Below are 20823 nucleotides of genomic sequence, written 5' to 3'. Positions count from 1 at the left end.
TCCTAAAAGGCAGAAATAAGCATCTCCTAATCACTTACATGTTCTGGGTACTGTGTTATTTTCTGGGGATATAAATCCAAGCAAAAAGGAAAAAAAATGTTCAACTATCTTTGTCCACCCAAAGCTCATATTTTAATTAGAAGTATATAATATACAAAAGTGAACGGAAACACTGTGAGAAGGGGAAAGGTACCTACACCAAGGTATGATGCTGAACTTCACAGAGCCAGATTTAGAACTGGGAGAGGAATGGAAATTCAGACTGATTGACCTAAGCCTCTCACCAAAATGGAGCCCCCAGGGAAACTCACGAAAATGAGAAGGGAGCTGGAGAGTGGAGAGATGTTCCTAGGTGAGAGGATTCCATGTACTGAAGGCAGTCCCAGGATGGAAAGGTAGTTGAATCACTGGTAAATTTTGTTGACTCCTTTACTCTTATGCATGATTGCTTAAAATTACTTTTTTACATATTTGGATTAGTACCCCTCCTACTATAGAGGCAATGTGATGTGAATAGAGAGAAACCTTGGCGTCAGGAAGATCTGGATTCAAGTCTTACCTGTGACAAATATTGCATATATGTTCCTGAACAAAGCATTTAGCTTTTCAGTGGTCAAGGAAACTTAGTAAGATTAAGTTGCATAGAAGGTGATGACATATAAAAGAAATTTCCTAATTTAGGATGTATCCTATACTGATGAAATCACTAGTTCAATCTCCATTCTCTACATATGAAAAAATAGCAATGTTTCTGAAGCTATATAGGAATGATCAAGTATGACATAACCTGATGAAAAGCAGTCATTGGTTTATTTTGACAAAGGAAAATAAAGTTGAAGATCATGGAAGTGCAAACAGTGGCAACCAGTAGATAACAATGCACAAATAAAGCAATTCCATAAAAAAAAGAATAGAATATGTGATTTCAGAGTGATTCCTAACCAAGATACAAGGTGGACTGCTCAAGTTGTAGGTGCAAAAGCAATCAATAGAAATCCCAGGTATCCACACAATTAAAAGAAACCTAGATGACCCTCGGAATACTTCAAAGACATTCTATGGTATATTTACAGGAGAATGAGTACAAAATAGAAAAGAATGAAAGGTCAGTGATGGGGATTACTATCTATTCTTAGAAGTACTACTAACATAAAATTAAAGATTTGTTGAAGTATCAAAAGTAATATGTAGGATATAATTTTAAAGATAGACTAAATTGGTAGCTGGATGAATTAAGAAAGAAAACTTGGAAAGGGTGAGGTGGATTAGTCAATGCAACCATCTAAGCTGGAGGAATAAGTTAGTTAAGAAGAATTTAGTGTTAGGGTCAAATTGTGTAAGCAGTTACATTTTGCCAGACATATGCTAAACACTGGAGAACAAAGTAAAGAATAAACAAAAAGTAGAGAGATAAAAAATAAATGAGTAAATTAATTATTTAATTAATTAAAAATAAATACACATATGAATAAATAGATAAGACAGCATTAATAGTACATAAATTCAGGTGGGGTACCTTCTAATGGGGTAGAGAGTGTGTATGTCCACATAAGATATATGCATCTTAAATGGGAGGTGATCATCCTTTACTCTGGAAGAAGCCCAATGACATCAGCAGTGTTATGTCTTGACTTGCAAGGGAATTGAATTTAAGTGAAGCAAAACTGCACAAAAATGAACATATGATGGAAAATCCTGATAACTTTCTGCTCATTTCACAAAATGTTGGAAATTCACCAAGAATTATTCCCTGGTATTGAAGAAAACTGTGAGTAAAAGTTTTCCCCCCACTGTTTTCAGAATAAAAAAAAGTAGTAGATTTATAAGGCTGCCACGGTCTTCTATATCTCTAGCACCTCCTGGGGGTAAGTTAGGAATATTTTCTGCAGAAAATATCCACATGACATGGGCAAGGTCACTCTTTCTTTCCTCACTGGAGTTTTTCATAATTTCTTCAACCTGTGATTTCAAGTACTTATCCCAGTCTGAATCTTCTTTCATTGCCTCATCTAAGACCTTAGAAGCATTTGAAAAACAAACTAGCACAATACTCATGTTATCTCAATTTCCTTTATGTAAACAAGTGTCCACAACCTAGTTTCACACTTTTTCCAGATCATCAGATACCTCCTCTAGATTTAACAAATTCATAGAGCTCCTCATTGTTATAACATCCCAGATCCCATCACAAGCCAAGATGATAAATTCATCCTCTTCTGCTCTTAAAATTTCATAAACGTCAAGCTTTAGAAAAAAACATTTTTCTTTTTTTTCCCCTAGGATCCTTGCCCTCCACACATCTGTAACCTTTGCCCCCTAGAGCTCGAGAAACTGCTAATGAACCATATACTTGCTGTATCATTACACTGCCTTCTGCATTTTGGATTCGCTCCTTTTCCATTGGATTGCAAGCTTTGTTATCCTAGGATGAAAAGCAGACGTATCCATTCACATGAATCTCCACTTTTGATAAAGTAGATATGTTCAGGTGAAATCCTAATTCTCACTGAATTTGAGTCACTCCTGGCCATCCCATTTCTGAGATCTGAAAAGTTATCCATGTATTCATCAATTTTCAAGAAGCCAATTCTGATTCCTCTCTTAACGTTTTTCCACTGAAGGTTCAACAGCAGATACAGGTTTTGTTGCTGCCCTAAAACCTTCATTATTAGTAATATGCCCTAACAAGTGTGTTGAACGATAATTTACCACTTGAGATCCAGCATGACTATTATAAACAGCAAAAAGTGACCAGCTTTCCAGGCATGAGCATTTCCTACAACGCTGTGTGACCATCTCCCTTCTCCGCTCTCCATCTTTGCATGCTGCTTAGACCAGCCAGAAGGCCAATCATCTCAGTCTGGGATTTATTGAAAAATGTACCGATGTTTAGTACTGAATCTGAGGCGGGAGGACAGAGAGGTCCCTCGGGTTTCGCTCCGGCCCCGCATAGAGTTCCGCGCCACCCCGCGGCCCTTAACCCCAGGATCCGAAATGAGGCGCGGCTCCTCGCCTTCCCTGCTTCTTCCTCTGCCCCGGCTTCGGCCCACCCCGTTGTCTCAACGGCTGTTTACACCGTCTGGCCCCTCACACCGCAACCGCCGCTTCCTCCTTCCCTACACTTCAGCACTGTAGCTGCTGCTGCTACCGCATCCTCCTCTGTCCCGGCCTCATCTCTCTGGGGCATCTTCCAACCACTGAGAACCTCCAGGGGGTGGGGGTGAAATGGTTGAACTTGTGCTGTAAGAAAATCACTTTCTTGGTTGAATGAAGAATGGATTGGAGCAGGGAGAGTTAAGGCAGACTGACCCTTAGCAGGCTACTACAATAATCCAGGTAGGCGATGATGAAAGCCTTAGATTCAGATGGCAATTTAAGAGAAGAGAAGGGAATATATTCCAGGGATGTTGCAGAGGTGAAATAACTTACCTTGGCAACAAGTTCGATATGAGCATGAGAGATAGTAAACTTAGTAATCCAGGGGGACTTATTTAATTGTAAGTTTTAATTTTTTTTTTTCACAATCCAGCTTTCTCTTTATTAAAGTACAGGATTCCCAACCCTCAAACCCTCCCTGGATCCCCTTCCCCCCAGCCCCAGTCCAAGGCACCAGAACCCCAGAGCACAAGCAGAGGGGCAGGGAGAGCTTAATAAATAAGGGACACCCCTAAGTGTGAGGTCTAGTCACCCCTATAACACAGTGGAACCTTGGGGGGCTGCCCCATTTTAGGGGAGACCCAGTTTCAGAGTGATGGGGGAAAGCTAAGTGAAGCTGCCTCCCCCACCCTCCCAGCTGCTTTAGGAGCCAAGCAAGTAGTGTGGGAAAGGCAGCCCTGGCCCTGACAAGGGGAGGGGGTCTGGCCTCTACCTCCTCCCCTGTCCTGCCAGGGAGGATTAGAAACTGGGAGGGGGAGGCCAGATCTGGGCAGAGAGAGGTGACCCTCCCTGAGTGAAGCTCAGGGGATTCAGCTTGGGATTAGAGCATGGCCCATGCCCATCCTCACCCTTGGGAAGGTGTCTTTTTCTCTCCTTCCCTTCTTCCTCCCCCGCAGCTGGGGAGGAGACACTGAATGGGTAATGACTGGAGACTTGGGGGGGAAGCCACAGTCTGGTAGTAGGGGAAACTGAGGCTGGGCCCAGGACAGAGGATCAGAGATGAGACATCAGCCTGCACACCAGAGGGTCTTTATCAGTCACCTGGGGCGGTGTCCGCGTCTCCCTCCCAGCCTCCCCAGCCTTCAGCAGCCCTGCACCCCACCTGAGGGTGTGGGGGGTCCCTCAGGAATGTCTATGAGTTTCTCCCGGTTCTCCTCTTGGGAGCCTCGCTGCCCCCCCCCCCCCTCGCGGCGGATTGTGATGCTGAGGGACTGGGAGGATGGTGTGCTTGGCAGCAATAGTGAAGGAGGGATAGCAGGGAATTAATGTGCTCTGTTTGGGATGGTTGTTTGCCCTTTATTTTTGAAGAGCACCAATGACATTATGGGGTCTTGGCTTGAGCACAAATTGTATTTTAAGAGAAGCAAAGTAGCACAAAGTCATCAGCCTCACTTTCTCTTCCAGAGTCATCAACGTACAGTGGCAAGAGAAAAGTCGGGACTACTGGGAATGGCCCTGGATGCAGTGAATGACCTTGCCATCTTGGATGTCTACCCAAGCTTTAAGCACTCCACAGAGGCTGCTTCAGTCACCTTCATGGCTATTGGATCAAATTATTCTTATATGGCATTTCACAGGGGCAAGGACTCAGGTAGAAATTTCTCTAACTCACTGACAGTTTGGGGCTTGTCAGTTACCCTCTACCTGTTCTGTCTGCTGAGATGGTTTCAACAGAGTATGGTCACTATACAGGCTGTAGCTTCTTGGAGTCATGGCAGGGAACTGGATGAAAGGTGGATAAGTAGCCCTGAAAAGGGGTCACCAAACTTTCACATCAGAGATGCTAGTCCTCCCCAAACAACCCCTATGTTTGGGATATGATTAATGTAAGATGTCTACTTGCTATCTAATTTAAGATGTCTCAGAAACATTTGGAAGTGCAAGATGGAAGGTCAGCAGAGAAGTTGGAATATAATAGGTCAATTTGAGAATCATCAGCATAGACGTGGCAATTACCATCTATGTGTTCTGGTAAGAATACCAACTGAAGTATTATAGAGAGAAGAGGACCCAGGAGAGGACCTTGAGAGACAAATATTGTTGGAGGTCATTGTCTGGATGAGGGCACTACAAAAGGATCTGAACAGGAATGGTCAGATCAGTAGGGGGAGAAAGAGTAGACACTGGTGAGATTTAAGTAGAGTCTTGAAGGATGCTAGAGAAGCCAGCATGTGGAACTAAGGACGGGGAGCATTCTAGGAATAAGGGACAACACAGTGAAAATCCCAACTCAGGAGATGGCAATTCATTTAATTGGAACAGCATGAAGGACAGTGTTACTTATAGAATGCCTTCATGAGAGAAAAATGTAAGAATTCTGGAAAGATAGGAAAGTTTCTGGTTTTCAATGACCTTAAAAGATAAGAAAATGTTATATTTGATCCTACAGTTAAATGTGAGTCAGTAGAGTTTATAGAATATATTAATGACATGATTAGACCTGGGAATATCACTTTAGCAACTGAATAGACAGTAAACTGGAGCAGGAAGAGATCTGAGACAGGGGGTGCAATAAAGGGTTATTTCGCTGTTCCAGGCTAGAAAAGAACATATAAGAGAAATGATGTGAAGGCAAAATTGATATGACTTTGAAATAGATTGTATGTGTAATTTGAGTACAGATAAAGAATCAAAGATGACACAGGTTGTGAGGTTTGGTGTCTGCAAGGATCTTGGTGATATCAGAAAACAGGGACATTTGGAAGAGAATATTTTTTACAGATATTTGGCTCAATGGTCAAATTCCCTTTGTGAGTGAACAATCATAGATTATTTCCTAAAAAGCCAAGTATAAAGTTTAGAAATGTTCCCTTTGGTCTGATCTATGTGAGCACCCAATACAGAATAATTTTCTGATATTTTACTCTGAGCAAATTGGTTTATTATACTATGCCATTTCCCTTCATTTCTATTCTGAAGACACAGCCCACGTCAATCTCAAAAATATTGGAATATATGTTTTTCAGTTCAACCTCGTAGAGGGAGAAACAGTATACCTGTTTGCAAAATATGTTTTTTTTTTTTTCTGCATCACTTTAAATGGTGAAATTTTAAAATACTCTTGTTATTCTCATTTTTATACCTGGCTAATTTAGTATTTCTTTAATTCTAAAGAAAAATAAAAAGAAATATTTCTTTTGATAGACTGATTCCCTTACTTAGACTCAACAACTGTTATTTAATTGCAGAGCTATCTCAGAGATATGGAGGGAGTAATGAAATCAATGACTAAAATTTACAATATGATTTCTAACATAGTGGTTGTTGACACATGAAGCTTAAATCATTACTTCAATTAGTCTGTGAGCTCACACATGGTTGTCCAACTTTGCACGATGCCAATAATAAACCTGCCCATGATTTTTCTTCTTGCCTACTTCTTGTCCATGCTTTCCTATGATTCCTGAGGGGGGGGAAATGTTCCAAAGCCCTTTTACAAGGCTTTTTATGTGTGTCTATCAATATCATACACAAGCTACCTGTCCTTTATCCATTCTAGCTTGCTACACAGCTGGCCCATCTCCTTTTCTCATCACACATTTTCCAAAGGGTAATAAAGTGATTGAGTGTTTAGAGCATTGGGATGAAATCAGGTAGAATGTGAGTTTAATTTGACCAAAGACACTTACTAGTTGTGTTATCCTGGGAAGGTGGATTAATTACTTCCTTACTCAATTTCTTTATCTATAAAATACAGATAATAATATCATTTATATATCAGGGTGATTGCAAGTCTCAAATGAGATAATATGTGAAAAGAGCTTTTCACAAATTTTAGTAGTAAATAGTAAATATTTGTCTTCTATCCCCTTCAACTCAGGATTTTTAGTTGATAATAAGCAGAATTCAGGGTCATAGTGACTACTCCAATACACACAGGCTGTTAGGCTCTGGACAAGTCCCATAAGTTCTCAGGTTTCCAGAAACCCTCTAATACTACAAGTTACTGATAAATTATCAATCTTTATTTGTGAAAGTAATTTCTATATATGGGAAATATAATTTCATTGTATCTCAATCATGAATTTGAAATATTTTTCAATTTGAAATATTTCTAAATCATGAAATTTTGAAACTTAAAATAATTAGTTTCTGTGCAAATTTATAAATTCTGACATGGCATTGCTTGACATTCTTCAAGGGGTGTGTGATATACCCACTTTTGTCCTCCTTCCCATGATACAAAATGCAGGCTATATTTGTTGGAAATGCCAACTTGCAAAAGCAAAATCACAATTGATACTAAATATATGATATCAAAAGAAATTTATTAGGGGGAAATACAAAGGAATTGATAAGTTCTGACCAGAAATGAACTCTGCCCTTCTTGAGGAAGAAGGAGAGAATAATACAAAAGTCAAGCAAGTTTCATACATTAGTTTGGTGCAGACACTCCCTTCACAGGTTTGACTGTTTCATTCTCTCCTGGGCACACCTTCCCATTATCATATATTATTACTAATGAATCTCTAATTCTTTTAGATTATATATATATAATACATGAGGTTCATTAAGCAAGCAAAGTAATAACCCTGGAATACTGACCCCCTCACCAGTTTAACCTAGATATGTCCTTATCTGGGCCTGCGGGTACCAAAGCTGCCATCTGCCTTCTAATTGGTAAAATCCACCTGCTGTTACCAGCTTCTTTTTATTTTACATTATTTCACTTTTATATTATCTAAGAGTTCCATGGGAACTGGGAATCCAACTTCTTATGAAGGCTACTGCCTCAACTCTTTACAAGGGTACTGTCTGGTCTGCTAACTTTATTTTTTTCAGTAACCTCATTTCAGCAATTTTTTTTCCATCCTGTGGAAACTTAACCCGCTGCCATGTTTCACATATTTAACCTCTTCTATGATATTATGTATCATTTTAAAACACCTACTATGTGCTAGGCACTGTCAAATTTCGGGCGATATAAAAAGAGGCAAAAAAAAGTCCTTGCCATCAATAAGCCTACCATGAAATGCAGAAAATAAGGAGCAAACAAGGGTTATAATACATGCATGCATAATACATTCAAAAATGAAATTTGCATATGAATTCATCTCTGGATCTTACTTTCTATGTAGGATGCACTACAGCATTGCAGTATACTGGATAGGGCATACGTCTCAGATACAAGAAGATAGATGTTCATGTCCCAACTCTGACATATATTCACTCTGAATAGCTGGACAGTTCACCTACCATCTCAGTTTAATAGAGAGTTTTTCAAAATTATAAGTTGCAGAAAACTTTCATTAGTAGTAAGAGTTCCCACATCTGATAATTCTCTGTAGCCTGAGTCCATTCTCTACCTCTTTGCCTATCCTTATGTATGTATATTATGCTTTTTTTTTTTTTACCAAAAAAGTATATTAGTAATATACTTCTTGTAACTTCCTAATTTTACTTTTATCAGAAGAATGTAAGTATTAACGTGGTCCATTTTCTCTAAAACGCATGTACCATTTGGCATCCTAATGTAGATGAAAGAACTGAATCTTCCAAAATGGCATTTCTTTGAAGTCAGCAAACATGGGTGAACATTAACTGTGCAAGGAATTGCTATAATATAATGATAAATAAGGAGCATCCTCTGCCTTCATTGACCTCTTAGTCTAGAAGCAGATGTTTTCAGAAATAATGCTTTCATAATGAAGAGGAGAAAAAGGCAGTAAAACACACAAAAATCTGACACTTTGTTGAGATAAGGCATAAAATTTATATATGAACTAGAGGAAACATTATTTTTATTAATTTAGCTTCAAAATTTCTCCATATCTTGGGGTGGCCAGGTGGCTCAGTGAGTAAGACACTGGCTCCAGTGTCGGGATGACCTGGGGATCAAATCTGAGCTCAGATACTTAGCACCAACCCAGAAAAAACTGGCTGTTTAACCTTGAGCAAGCTACTTAACCCTTATTGCTTTAAAAAAAAATTCTCCATATCTTGGCCCTCTTCCCCATCCATTAAGAGGCAAAAAATACTATATCTGTATATATCCATCTACACACACATACAAGCACACACTCATATACACATATATACATATACATATACATATGCATACATACATGTATGAAGTCATGCAAAGCATATTTCCACATTAGCCATGTTCTTAAAAAAGAAAGACAAAGGAAAAAATATGCTTTAATCTAAACTCTGAATCTCTCGGTTCTCTTTTTGGAGGTGGATATCATTTTACATCATATATGGAGGTGTGATGGATCATTGTATTGATCAGAGTTAATAAGTTTTTCACAGTTAATTATATTTACAATATTGCTATTGCTTTATCCATTGCAATCTTGCTTCTGGTGGCTTCATTCTTCATCAGTTTACTTCCTCAGTTCATATGTCTTCCCAGATTTTTCTAAAATCATCCCCTTCATCATTTTTATAGCAAAATAGTAGTTTATCATATTCATATGCCATAATTTATGCAACCATTTCCCAACTTATGTACATCTTCTCAATTTCTAATTCTTTGCCACAGCAAACAGAGTTACAATAAATATTTTTGTTAATATGGGCATTTTTTTCCTTTCTTTGATTTTCTTTAGGGCATAGATCTAGTAGTGGTATTGGGGGGTCAAAAAAAAAGAGCTATTTTATAGCCCTGTGGGCATAATTGTCCTCAAGAACAATTGGACCAGTTCACAGCTCTGTCAATAGTGCATTAGTGTACCTACTTTCCTTCTTCTCCTCCAACACATCACTTTTTTTTAAATTTCCTGTGATATTAGCTCATCTGATATATATGAAATGGTGTATGAGATACTTCAGAATTGTTTTGATATTTATCTAGCTATTAGTCATTTACTATATGTTTTATACATCTATTAATAAATCTGATTTCTTCTTCTAAAAACTACTTATTCGTATCTGTTGATGATATATCAATTGGGGAATGGCTTTAGAAAGAACAATGTTAATCTATATACATACGAAAAAAGGAATCTTTTTTTTTATTTTTAGAGGCAGGGAAAAGTCAAGACAATTGGGGTTAAGTGACTTGCTCATAGTCACATAGCTTATTAAACCAGAATTAAACTCAGGACCTCCTGACTTCAGGGCCGGTGTCTGTTCACTGCCTTAGCTAGTTGCCCCCAAAAGGAATCTTTATAAAGACCATATGGCTGAGGTGGAAGAACATAGAATTTAGAAAGGAAATACCAATGTGATTTAAAGTAAACAACTTCCTTTTGACACAGTTCTCTGTGACAGTGTTATTTTGGAGATGCAATTAGGTCATGCAAAAAATGATGATACCTCAAAGTTAGATAACACTTTAAGGTTTGCAAAGACTGTCTTTTTCTATTGTTTTATTAGACTCTCATAAGAACTCCATATGGCAAATTCTATTATAAAATGGAATTTGCATATAAAGAACCTGAGAATCAGATAAGGAATGTAAATTTTGACTGGATATTCCAATTGTTTGAACCCAAGATATGTAGAGAATCTCTATCTATATGGATATTTTTTGTAATGAGAGAAAGAGGAATAGAGAAAGATAGAGAGAGGGAGAGAGAGAGAGAGAGTTTTATATTGATTGAGCATGTGAATTCTTTAAAAGTATTGTTTAGACAAATGATTTTATAAATCTTATGACTTCCTCCAGATATCAATGTGTTAAGAATCAAATCTGACATAGATCTAACAATTACATTTTGATGCAGCTGATATTCAAATAATTTAAAATGCAATAAGACAATGTATGAATGAAAAGAGAGTCATAACCAATGAACACTCTCTCTACATCAAAGTGAAACCATGCCAAGCATTTTTCTGAGCTTTTCTGAATAGAAATAAGTATTCACCCAAGATGAAATTAGAGTAAAATTTCAAATATATGACCTTTACCAATATGTCTTATGGAATTTCATAAGCAAAAATAATTTGAAAGGGTATAAGCTTGGAACATGTCAATATGAATGGAAAACAAGCTTACAAGCTTTTAGAAAAGGATGAGGAGAAAATGAACAAATGGAGATATAAACATGATAAAATATGAGTGCATCCGATTAGAGAACAATGCCTCAGAGATTGACATGTCAAGTATTATTTAACATTCAGTTCAACATATATTTGTTAAATATTTGCTATGTTTTAGATACTTGTCCATGCAGAACTTTCCCTTCCCCTACCCAATCTGTCTTCCATATAGCTTCCAGAGTAACTATCCTAAGATATAGGATCACAGTTTTAGCTAGTCAACAAATCTTTTTCAAGTGTATGCTATGTCTCAGGCACTGTGCTAACTTCTTGGAATACAGTGAAAGGCCAAAAAAAAATATGGGCCCTGATCTCAAGAACTTCACATTCTAAGGAACGAGAAAACATGGAAATAACCAAATATATGTAAAATATATGCCATGTAGAAATTTCATATGGGAGGCACTAAAATGGAAAAAGGGAGGTTGTTCCCAGAAAGATCTCTCTTAAAAGATGAGAATTAGGAAACCAGGAGAAAGAGACAATGAGAAAGAACATTCCAGTGACGGGGTTTAGCCATTACAAAAACATACAACCTGGGGATGAATTGTGCATGAGCAAGTGGGTCATTAGTCAGGTCATTCAATACATTGTGTAGGTTTAAGAGACTGTATAGGTAGAGAGGGACTAAGTTAATCTAAATGTTGTACAGATAATTTTCCTTTTGATCTAAAATGGAAGTGTCCATAAAGATCATTGACCTGTTGAGAGAGGGTAGAGAGATATAGCTAGACCTGTACTTTGAGAAAAAAAAAATCACTTTGAAACCTGATTGGAGAATGAATTGGAGTACAAAGAGATTAGAAGCAGTGGGGTCAATTGGGATGCTATCTCAATAGTCTAGACATGAGATAAACTGGAAGGGACCTTGGAAGGCACTTAGGCCAACCCCTAAATTTCACAAATAATGAGGTAAGGTACAGATGTGATATGAACACTTATCTAAGTTCACACAGGTGGGAAGACACAGAAATAAGATCTGAACTAAGGTTCCTGATTCCAATCTTTCTACTGTTACATGAAAATGGCATAGAAAGAAAATTCAATTCAGGTAACCTTAATGGACCTTAATGGTAATCTTAACTCTTCTATTTACTGGATAAAGAATCTTGGATAAGTAAATTTCTTCTCTGTAGGACTAAGTTCCCTTATGAAGGTATAAAATTCAAATGTATACCTTATGATGGTATAAAATTCAAAAAAAAAAAAACCTTTAAAACGTCTTCCTGAAAATGGTGGAATAAGACAGGGTACCTACCCAAGTTCACCTATAAAAAGCATAAAATAGCACCAAATAACAGTAAAAATGAATTCTGGATTGACAGAAATAACAAAAAAAGAGAACAAAGAAAAATAAATTTTCTACCCCATGACAAATTAAAAGGTTGATAGGAAAGATCTGCCTCATTTCAGTAAAAGGAGAGCACAGTCCAGTATAAGTGATGTGCAGGGAAGAGAGTAGCAGGAGTCCATGAGACCTGGAACAGGTCACTGAAAAGATCCTGCAGCCCTGACACAGGAGACAGATATGAAGTATGCAGATAAATAGCCTGTCCATTTAGCCCCAGCAAAGCAGGCTAGAGGCCAAGCCCCAGGTCACCATAAAAGAAGCTTGGGATAGTGCCCTGGCCAACCTACGAATAGAACCCAACGTTACAAGTCACAAAATAGGTTAACAAGCCAAGGGGAAAAATGTAAAAATAACCTTACTATTCAAAGATACAGTGGTGACAGGGAAGATGAACCAAACTCAGAAGAGGGTAACAATGTGCAAAACTCTACACCTAAAAACTTAAAGAAAATGTGGATTGGTCTCAGGATAAAAAGGGACTTCAGAAGAGCTCAAAAGAATTTTAAAAATCAAATAAGAGATGCAAAATAAAATTGATAAAATAAATAAGAGTTATGGAAGAAAATGATGAAAAAAGTAAACATCTTGATAAAGGAAGCACAAAAAATGAAAAAAAAAAGTTGTACAGAAATTCACTGAAGAAAACAATTGCTTATGAAGTAGAAGTGGTCTTATGGGTAAGGATATAAAAAGTCTAACTAAAGAAAATAATTTCTTTTTTTTTCCATTTTTCAAATGATTTATTAACTTCTGATTTACATCATTCATTTCCACCAGATTTTGAGTTACAAATTTTCTCCCCGTTTTTCCCCTACCCACCACCCGAAAATAGCAGTCCCACAGGATATCCCCTCCTCCAATCTGCTGTCTCCCATATTTTCTCCCATACCCCTTTTGACTTTTCCAGTGGATATCTAGGCCCCAATGCCTGTATATCTTATGTCCCAATTACATGTAAAACAGTATTAATAATAATAATAATATATTTGAATATTTGATTTAAAAAGTTTGAATTCCAGATTTATTCCGTTCCTCCCTTGTCACCCACCCCTACTGGGAAGATAAGCAGTTCAGTATAGGTCGTACATGTATGGCTAATGCAAAACAGTAACATAGTAGATATATTGTAAAAGACTAACTATATTTCCCTCCCTCCTATCACACCTCCCACTTCTTCTATTCTCTGCTTTGATCCCATCCCTTTTCAAAAGTGGGTGCTTTCAACTCCCCCCCCCCAGCCTGCCCTCCCTTCCATTATCCCCACTCTCATCCCCTTCCCCCCCTACTCTCCTGGAAGGTGAGATACTCTATTTAGTGTGTATTTCACTCCCTCCTCAAGCCAGATTCAATGGGAATAAGGTTGACGCATTCCCTTTTGCCTTCCTATTCTTCCCCTAGGTTTTTTTTTTTTCTATACCTTCTGTCTTGGAGATTCAACTGTTTTGCTTGCATAGTGAGTATATTTTCTCTTAATTGTTTTTTCTTCTCTTCTTGTGGATAGTACTTCACTTCTATATATTTGCATTTTGAATCTATTCTTTTTTGTTTCTTTAATGAGGCTTACAAATGCAAATTCCAGTTTCTCTATTCTCATTACTTTTTGCTATGAAGCTAATAAATTTGTTCTAATAATTCTCATTTCTCTTTTGAACAACTTAAGAACAGCATGTTGTGGTTCCACATTCTCATCAAATTCCATGTGGTCTCCTACCTCATTAAGTGTTGGATCATTTACCTTTCTTTTCTGTTTTTATGCATAGGTGCCTGAATTCATTTACTACATCTTGAGGCCATATTTCCTTCAATTGCTACTTTTTTTTCTGTTAATTTTTCTGTTTGTGCACAAGGTCTTCAAGTTTCTTTCTTCTTGAAATTTTTGCTAATTCAAGCCCCTCTCCCCCAACTTATTTTTTTCTACCATTCAGTTTCTGACTCCCTCCCCTCTGATTGTGGTTTCCTTTTTAGTTGGATCTCAAAGCATCACAGCCGCCTCCCACACTGGGCAATTCACAGTTCATCAATTTAGTTCTGTGGCCCCAGTGACATTTATTATTTTTTCAAATGTTGGAATTTACAATTTAAGCTGAAGAACAGATTATGGGGGATGGTGGGCAAGAAAGGAGCCAGGGAGCAGAAAGCCTCTCATCTGTGTCTGCTCCAGACAGGGTTTATCCTGACTTCTGAGCCTTGGTCCAGGGCACTCAAGGAAGCACATGCTAAAATGAGGTTCCAGGGGTACAGTTTGAGGAAAACACCAGGGGTGGCCAGAGTTAGACATCCAGCCAGAGATGGGGGCTGGGATTCTCCTTGCATCAGCAGTATCACTTCCTTTTGGAAACTGAGGCCTAGTGATAAGTTCCATCACACATATTTCTTATAAAATATTCTTGTAGTTAAAGTCTTTGTGCTAAACAATTCTTTCATCACCTTTCTAACTTCTTATACTTTGCTTCTACTTTCATTGAATATGCATCCAACTTGTAAGCTGCCTGCTGGAGAGCAGCTACCTGCTCCTCAATTAAAGTGATCTGATCCAGATAAGGCTTAAGGGTGGCATATTTCTTGTTTAAGTCCTTTAGGTTTCTATGTATGTTTACTGCAATATCCTTCATTTCTAGATACTTCAAGCTAGTCAGTTTGTTCATATTTTCCAGAAGTTTATAATCTTCACTGGTGGCTGTCAGCTTGCCCATCAGGTATGTGGCCATTTTGGATAACATGTCCTGGAACAGCCCCATGATGTCTGCCTCAGTGGCTTCATGGCCTCCTTGGCTGTCTCCACCATGGCATGATCTAGGCTGGGGAAGGGAAGAAGGAGAAAGGATAGAGGGAAGGATGGGGAGGGGGAGGAGGAAAGAAAAGGGGGAGAGGGAGAGGTAAAGGGAAGGTAAAGGGGACAAGGAAGGGGGAAAAGGGGAAGGGTGAGCAGGTGGAGAGGGAGATTAAGGGAGAGACCCCCAGTGAATTTTAAATGGTCACAAGTAACCCCTATTTGATACTGTACTCTATCTCTCAGGCCTAGTGGACTACTACATATTTCTTCCTCTCCAACATATGATATCTTTTCTTTTCTTTGTACCTCCATTTCTTGACCTGGCACTTGCAGATAAGAATTTTTTAAAGTCTGTTTTCCAAGATATTTGCTGTTCAGAGATTTTTAGTTCATGTGTTACAGGAATGTCTGCCCTAGTGCTGGTTTTACTGGTTCTATGAAGTTGGTTCAGATCCATATTTGCTAGTGCTATGGAGTTGTCTACCTCAAATGACAATTCCAAGTTTTGTTGCATTGGTGCTACAATGTTGCGGCTTTCAGGAGGTTTTTGCTCCTGAAGATCTGTGGTCAGCTGGCAATCTATCATAGCTTGGATAAATTTCCAAAGCCTAGAGTTGAGATCTCCATAACACTGGAAGGAGAATGGAAAACAAATGAGAACAAGGGGGAAAATGTTCTTGAAAGGAAAAATAATACATTAGAACATGAGGAACAAAACTTCACACAAAGAAAAACAAATGGCTATGTTGCCTCTTTTTATTCCACCATTTTTACTACCAGCTCTAGGATTGTAAAACTGAGAGGAAAGAGTCCCCAGAGACAGCTAAGTAGCACATCGTATAGTATTCTAGGCTTAGGATAAGGAAGTCTCTAGTCCAAACACTACATATTATTCTTTCTAGTTATATGACTATGGGCAAGTCACTTGACTTCTTCATGCCTCGTTTCCCTTATTTAAAGTGAAGGGGTAATACTTGAAGGTCTTTAAGATCTCTTCTAGATCTAAGTCTATGATCATATAATGTACAAAGTTCAAATTACCTCCAAAGTAAATATCACAGGATCAGACGTTCCAGATGAATTGGAAATGAATCATAGAAATAACAAGAATTATAGGAATTTGCGACTGTTGAAATGGATCATGAAATTCTAGGTTTACCTAGGTTTTATTTCTGAACCAATGAAATGGGCCAAATATTTAGCTAAGGAATCAGTTTCTCAAGAGTCAACTTTAATGACTACATGATGGGGTCAGTGGAAGCATATAGAAGTGCACTTTGGCCAATCTAACAATGACATACAGCCATATACTAAGTGGGTTGTATTCACTGTATATAATCTGTAACCCTGTGGATTTCTTCATTGTGAGGGTTACTAATTGAAGGAGGGTCACCATCTGTTCTGGGTCTTGAGAGGAAACAAATAAATGGCCTTAAAGTCAAACAGAAGGTACGGTGCACTTACTTGGAATTATCTAGAGCCACTCTCACTGGCATCCACCTGTGTCAGCTTTTAGGCTTTGGGGCTTTTGGCTGCCCTGGACAGCAATAAATGACTCACAGAAGTCATCTTTATCGAAAGCACATGGAAAGCACGCATTTGGTACTTTGCTTTAATATCATTTTCTCAAAAAATCAGTTATATTATAGCATTCAACTATCTTCAGATGTCCATACAAACAAAATCATTTTGTTCTTGTTATAAGGCATGGGACTCATCTAATATAATCCCTTGATTTTAAATATGTAGAAACAGATTCTGAGATGTTAAGTGACTTGCTAGTAATCACACAGATAAAAAGTTATGGAGTTAAGCTTTAATCCAAGGGCCTCTGACTTAACTACTTTTTAACTGATATAATGTAACTACCCAAACATAGTTAGGAAGGCCCTTAAAAATTATTGATAATTCATTCATCTTGTCTCCTGTTTGTGTTATATTATGCATATTTATTTTTAAACTCAGCAATACTTTCTTATCATCTGGTATGGTATTGTAGAGTCAGTCATTGGAAGTTTTTTTGCCAAGATTATATGATTGATAATTCTGATGTCTGTGAAATAAAGAAAGGTGAAATCAAAACATATTTTCAAAGAAATTAAGAATCCTCATGGAGAGAAACATGCATAGAAATTTGTTTGTTTGTTTGTTTTAGAGGAGGGTCTTAGAGATAATGTATGCCAGGCCTCACTAGGGAAGAATTCAACTAAGGTATTATCCATGGGAGAAGACAACTGGTTTATTCCTTCAATCACTAGATTTTAAATTCATTTATTTTACTGAAAAACTGTAATTGCAATAATCTCCCTCTAAATTTCAGCACCCAGGGACAAAATTCCTGTCTTTCTGCCTTAGTTATAGCTGTGTCTTTTTATTATGTGAGACAGAGATACTGATTTCTCCCAACTAATTCAGTAAGCTAGGACAGTGAAATGAGTTCCAATCAAGGGTATTGAACTTGAGATAAGCAAACAAGTGAGTTTCCAATGTAGTCCCAGGTACAAATTAGCCTCTAAACTAAGCCAAGGGATTTGCTCATTTAAAGAATTATGAATTATTGAGAAATGCTTTGGGCTAAATTGGCAAAGAGTGCATGTTAAGTGTGCAATCAGGGACTTTGTCACACAAAATTACAGCAAAGAGAATTATTTTCAGAAACTAAATTGAAGGACTCGTTGCAATTGAACAGTATCACACAGGATCTGTCTGCTGCTAATAGCTCTCTAAGCATTAAATCTCAAAGTAGGCCTAAAATCAAGAAATTTGGGAGTGGTCTAGAAGGAATCTTGGAATTTACTTCCATTTGACATTTTGGTGCAATGAATGTGAAACATCCTGTATAATTTAAGTTCCTTTAAGATAAAGTCAGATGCCTGTCTTTGTATCCCCAAGGCCAAGCACAGGTCCTGTCATACGGCAGACATTTAATAAGGATTTGTTGATTGGTTCACTTATGAATGAAGATTAGACAACCAAAATATTGATTAAAAGTTCTCTGTGTCAAACCCTATGCTGATTTAAGGGGGTAAAACTAGAGTTATAGGAATATTATCCTTGTTCCCCAAGGATCTTACATTCATATAGGTGGAGATGCTACATATGGAAGATTTCAACTCTAGATTAGGTGGAGAAGGCCAGTGATTCTTACGGTAAAGATGCTAGGTAGTTAACGTTATGTGAAGGTCTACAGGAAGCAGTGTCTGGGAACATCATAAAGTTTGGTGGTCCTAATGCAAAAAATGTGGTGAGACTGTGAGTCACAAGGGTTCTGCGGTTCACTAGGCTCTTAGAAGTCTTGTATTTACTAGCTTCATTCATTAAGGCCTAGGCAAGGGAAACAAGTTGGGAGGATGCCACATATAACTTGCTAATGCCACCTTTCTCAGGGCCTTAGTTAGCACCTTCTCATGTTGAAATGCCATTTCCTAAATGGAGACCTTACCTAGTCCTCTGTTGTTAGTGCCTCACTCACGCTAATTATTTTCTCTTCATTTGGTGTATATTTTGAATTAATTTATACATGTACATTTTATGTCCCCATTATATGGTAAGTTCCATGAAGCAGTGAGTGTGACCTTTTTTCTTTCTTTTTTCTACATTCAGCAAAGTAAATTGAACAGTGTGATGGTTAATAAATGCTTGTTTATTGGTTGCTTATTCAAATTGGTAAAATGTATTTTATTTTTATTTTATGGAATAAAACAATCATTTCCATAACACAGTACAATTAAAAAGGTGGTTGCACATAAAATGGGAAATCTACTATGTACAAGTTGTTATTCCTTCCAAATATGTATTTTTATGTAAATGTAAATGTAAACCATGTAAATTTATGTTCCCTTTTTCCATTCCTCCCCCTTGTCATAGTGATGACTAACATTAGATATAAACAGGTAGATATAAAGACAGATAGATAGATAGATAGACAGACAGACAGACAGTCAGACAGACAGACAGACAGACAGACAGACAGACAGATAGATAGATAGATAGATAGATAGATAGATAGATAGATAGATAGATAGATAGATGTAGATATGTAGATAGACAGGTAGGTAAATAGATAGATAGACAGATAGATAGATAATGATTTAGAGCATTTTTTTCACGTGATTATAACTTGTTTCAATTTCTTCATTGGAAAAGTGCATGTTCATATCCTTTGAGTATTTGTCAATTGGGGAATGACTTGCTTTGTTATAGATTTGACTATATATATATATATATATATATATACACACACACACTTTTTTTTAAGCAATCCAGGTTAAGTAACTTGCTTAAGGTTACACGTCTAGTTATTTTTTTTTTTGTGGGTGCCAAGTATCTAAGGCTGGAACAGAACCCAGATCTCCCAACGCTGGGGCTGGCAGTCTGACTGACTGCAGCACCTGGCTGCCCCTAAGCAACTGGGGTTAAGTAACCTGCTCAAGTTTACATGGCCAGTTATTTTGTGTGGGTGTTAAGTATCTGAGCCTGGAACTGATCCCAGGTCTCCCGACTCTGGGGCGGGCCGCTCTTGAAAAAATATATTTTATATATGACATCTTTATCTGATAAAGTGACTATAATTCTTCCCCAATTTTCTACTTTCCTTCTGATCTTAGGTACGTTCTTCTTCTTTGTGCCAATCTTTTTTTTTTAATTTTAATACAATAAAAAGGATCTATTTTTGTAAAGCCACACATGAGTAGCTTTCTAGAGCACTTCTGTTGTGAATGGCTTTCAAGGTTCTGATTACATAGTATAGTGAACACTCTATCAAATAACAAATAAGACCAAAACATTCATAGAAAATCAAGGTACAGCATTCACAATGTTACAATTCATCACAGAAAAACAAAATGCAGCATTCACAATGACTTATCACTAAAATGGCCACATAGTTTTCACCAAAGTGGTCACAATACTTTTCAACAAATTACAATCAATTAGTAACTCAATCATTCATTCATCCTTAAGGAGGCTTGCCTTCTTAAAAGCACAAAATACAAAAGATAAAGTACTCCACCCCTGGTTAGTTTATTCGTTTAATCAATCACAGAGACCTTACTTCAATCACAAATAAATTAGAAATCCATCAGTTACTACACAACAGAAAATTACACAATTCAGCAGACAGGGTTTCCAGCTATCTGGTCATTACAGCCATACCTGGTTAGTTACTAGAGAGGGAAGCACCAACATCTAGGTTTTTCCAAAGTGGGGGGGGGGAGGAGAACTCAACAACTGCTCAGAGTATCATCTGGCCAAATCACACAACTTTTCCCAAAGTGAGTCCAAAAGCAAAACCTCACAGCAGGGTCAATCATTGCTCAGACAATTTCATGTCACTATTCAGTATCCAAGGAGAGATATTTTTATCTTTATAACAGGCAGGTAGCTCCAACCTGAATCCACCAAACTGCCACTTGGGTTCAAGGGCAGACAGCTCCCAGCTCCTTGTCCAGCTCTCTGTGCAGTTCCTTTTCCACACTGAAGTTCACAGTGTCTATTCTACCTTAAATCCTTCACAATCTCTATTTCTGGGAAGTCAAGGCTTAACAAAGACACA

General features: G+C 37.7%; 1 pseudogene; it reads right to left on the bottom strand.

Annotated features, from left to right (window-relative positions):
• Positions 1-1743: 1743 nt before the first annotated feature.
• Positions 1744-2854, bottom strand: LOC138145576 (protein phosphatase 1B pseudogene; annotated as a pseudogene).
• Positions 2855-20823: the final 17969 nt, after the last annotated feature.

Source organism: Petaurus breviceps, unplaced genomic scaffold (assembly GCF_028583685.1).
Source record: "Petaurus breviceps papuanus isolate PSGF00001 unplaced genomic scaffold, PetGlider_PUasm1.0 139, whole genome shotgun sequence".
Lineage (NCBI taxonomy): Eukaryota > Metazoa > Chordata > Mammalia > Diprotodontia > Petauridae > Petaurus > Petaurus breviceps.
The sequence above is the reverse complement of the archived record's forward strand: the minus strand, read 5'-3'. Positions and strand labels throughout refer to the sequence as shown.